General features: G+C 37.2%; 1 pseudogene; it reads left to right on the forward strand.

Annotated features, from left to right (window-relative positions):
- Positions 1–869: 869 nt before the first annotated feature.
- Positions 870–2,285, forward strand: LOC147666171 (uncharacterized; annotated as a pseudogene).
- Positions 2,286–3,285: the final 1,000 nt, after the last annotated feature.

Raw genomic sequence — 3,285 nt, forward strand, 5'->3', positions numbered from 1 at the left:
TTTCCCCACGCCATATTAGTATGGCGGGGGGACCTAGGCGGACTTAAAAACTGTCTGCCGCTTTTCCACCCCGAACGCCTTGAGGCCGGGGCGGAAAAAGAATACTATGGTGACTGTGTCTATCAGACACTGCCAGCCATATTATGATGGGCCCAATGTGATGCCTTTCCGTGGCGGCATCTGCGGTCTTTCCTCTGGGGGCCCCCAGAGTGAAGGAGGGGTGGAGGGTGCACACGGGGGGTACCTGTGGTTCCCCACCGGAATGTGCATACACGAGGCAGCAGGCACCACATGGTGCCTGCCGCCTGTGTATGCAAAAGCATGCATGCTTTTTTTACATAGTGGCGGGCAGTGCAGGGAGTGATCCTAATGCAAAGTCAGCCCGCCATCCTAATGGGGGCCAAAATATGCCAATACCAAACTCTTTTTAAAAAACACACATTTTTATCTCAAAGATGCTTTTCCAACGCATACCATTACCACACATTTTTTCAATAATTAAAAAAGCCAATGTTTTTTCCCCATCTTCCCGTAATTACATGTTAAAGCATTTTTAATTTGTGGGGATGACTCCTGTAACACACCATTTTCCCTATAATAAGTGGTAAAAAATGTATGAGATAAAAAAGCATGTTTTGAAAAAAAATGTTGGTAAAATCATATTGTTGAATATAATGGCTAAATGAGAAAGCTGTTTCACACACAAGGAACAAAGAAAAATCCAAAAAGCAAGAAAAGTGTATAACAGTGACTCTGTTGCAATATATTGTTCCAAAACTTTTAAGAGTACTAACCAGTCTGCAATTATTATTCAAAAAATGTAAACATACAAAAATATGTTTTACTTTTTTTTAACAGATAAAACAACAATGTCCAGCAGCAAGCAAGCATCATATGTCAAATCTCGGACAGGAAACAGACTGCTGAAATATGGTAGGTACCTCTATTGCAAAGATAAATCTGTTGAACCCAGATGTCATTGGAGGTGTGTGCAATATTTCTCGTCCCATTGCACAGGCAGATAGGTTACTCTGGCAGAAACCGTGGTTAGGACAACAGAGCATAACCACTCTGCCTCTGCAATGGAAATAGAAGTACGGGAACATGTCCAACAAATTAAACTTCTAGCACACACCTCCAATGAAAACTGTGGTTCAATACTGAGGGAAGTGGCTCAAAACATACCTTTGCATGTTGCTGGTAGCATGCCCTCCATCCCCAACCTCAGACGAATGGTTCAAAGGGAAAAAGTGACAAGTAATCCCCACCACATAACACCCCGTAGCTACGTAGAAATTAACATCCCTAATGATTTAATGCTAACTTATGCTAATGAAAACTTTCTTTTGTATGATAATGGAGATGTTCTTAAGAGAATTCTAATTTTTAGCACTAACCATAACCTTATAACCCTTGAGAACAGTCAAGTTTGGATGATGGATGGAACTTTCAAATCAACACCCCATCCATTTTTCCAAATTTACACTGTTCATGCTAATACAAATAACACGACAGTCCTTTTAGTGTATGCATTGCTGCCTGACAAACAATCCTCTACGTACACTGTTTTTTTGTCAGTAATTAAAAACAAAACCATGAATAAAAGTCCTCGAAAAGTAATTATAGATTTTGAATTGGCAATGATTACTAAAATTACAAAATTATACCCTGAAACGCAAATCCAAGGATGTTTCTTTCACTTTTCGCAGGGATATTGGCGTAAGATTCAGAAATCATCCTTGTTTGAGGACTATTTATCAAGTAGCAAACTACAATTTGAATTACGAAAACTAACTGCGTTGTGTTTTGTACCACCTGAGAGTGTAGATGAGTACTACACAGCAATTACGGAATCAGTTTTTTTTACCCAAAATGAAGAAAAATTGGCACCAATACTAAATTACTTTGAGGATACGTGGATTGGCCGTCTAAGCAGGTCGGGTCGCAGGAGGAAACCCAAGTATCCGATAGAATGGTGGAACTGCTATTCAACCTGCTTGGAGGGTGGTGCAAAAACCAAAAATGCCATTGAAGGATGGCATAATTCTTTTAATAAAACAGTTTCTAAACATCATCCTAATTTTGATCATTTCCTGGAAATTTTGAAAAAGGAGCAAAGTTTCCAGGAAATGAGACTAGCACAATCACTGTCAGGTAGCCTGAATCCACGAATTTCAAAAAATAGCAAAGAAATGTCAGAAAGACTATTGGCAAAACTTCAACAATTTTCGTTGATGGTGGCTTCTGACTACCTAGACAGTATTGCTTACATTTTACATTACTGATTTTAAATTAAATACTAACATCTTTTCTAGATTACTTGTCATTTTTTACTCTTTCCACAATTCATTTGGAATTTTTGAAATTTTTTTACTAAAAAAGGAATGTTGGGGTTCCTACCTTCAGATGTCTTCTTTTTCTTCTACTCAATGGGACCGCAACATATTCCATAAGTCACCATGAGTGAACACCTCCTATCCCCACGATCTTTTTCAAAGACCTTTTTTTTTTCTTTATGTTAAAAAACTCCCAGAGTAATCCATATTTTTCAACAACACAAAATCCAAAATTCTTGAAAATTGAAAAAGGCAACTACATTAGCCACAATCCATTGCATTCCTGGATTCTCCTTTTATCCACCATGAATTTTGCAATGATTCATTCCCAAAAAAATCGCATTCTTTTTGACCATAATCCATATAGAGAATGCTTTTTGATTTAATACTCTTAAATCAAAGGAGTTTTTTTTAAAAAAAGGCAACTATATTAGCCTAAATCCAGTGAATTTCCAAATTGAATGTCGATAAGCACTTTGATGTAAAATAATGAAATGTGCAGTACTCAAAAAAATGTTCATCAGCCACAACAGGAACAGCAGTACTCCAAAAATTCCATAAATAAAGAAATAGTATGAATGCACATTTTCTACCATCTCTTGAATCCCTGAAAAAAAAGCATGCCCTGAATTAATAAGACAATATTACCAAAAACAGTTATTACAGCGAAAAGCATTCTCTTACATTTACTATTTTTTTTATAATAAACCATTCGCATGGAGAACATGCTAACAGTAGCATGCATTGGTTTTTGTAAATAATGAACACTGAGCCTAATACTATCACTAAATCCACTACTTACCACAGATTTTTCTTTACATTAGGGGTATCCACCATGTTTTCATTTTAAAAACTTATGTTTGTTAAACTTACCTGTCTGCACAGTCTCCAACTTCTCATCTTTACCGGAAGGCACTGTAGACCGGAAAACAGAGAAAAACGATCTTGC

This window comes from Lissotriton vulgaris, unplaced genomic scaffold, assembly GCF_964263255.1.
Source record: "Lissotriton vulgaris unplaced genomic scaffold, aLisVul1.2 SCAFFOLD_12981, whole genome shotgun sequence".
NCBI lineage: Eukaryota > Metazoa > Chordata > Amphibia > Caudata > Salamandridae > Lissotriton > Lissotriton vulgaris.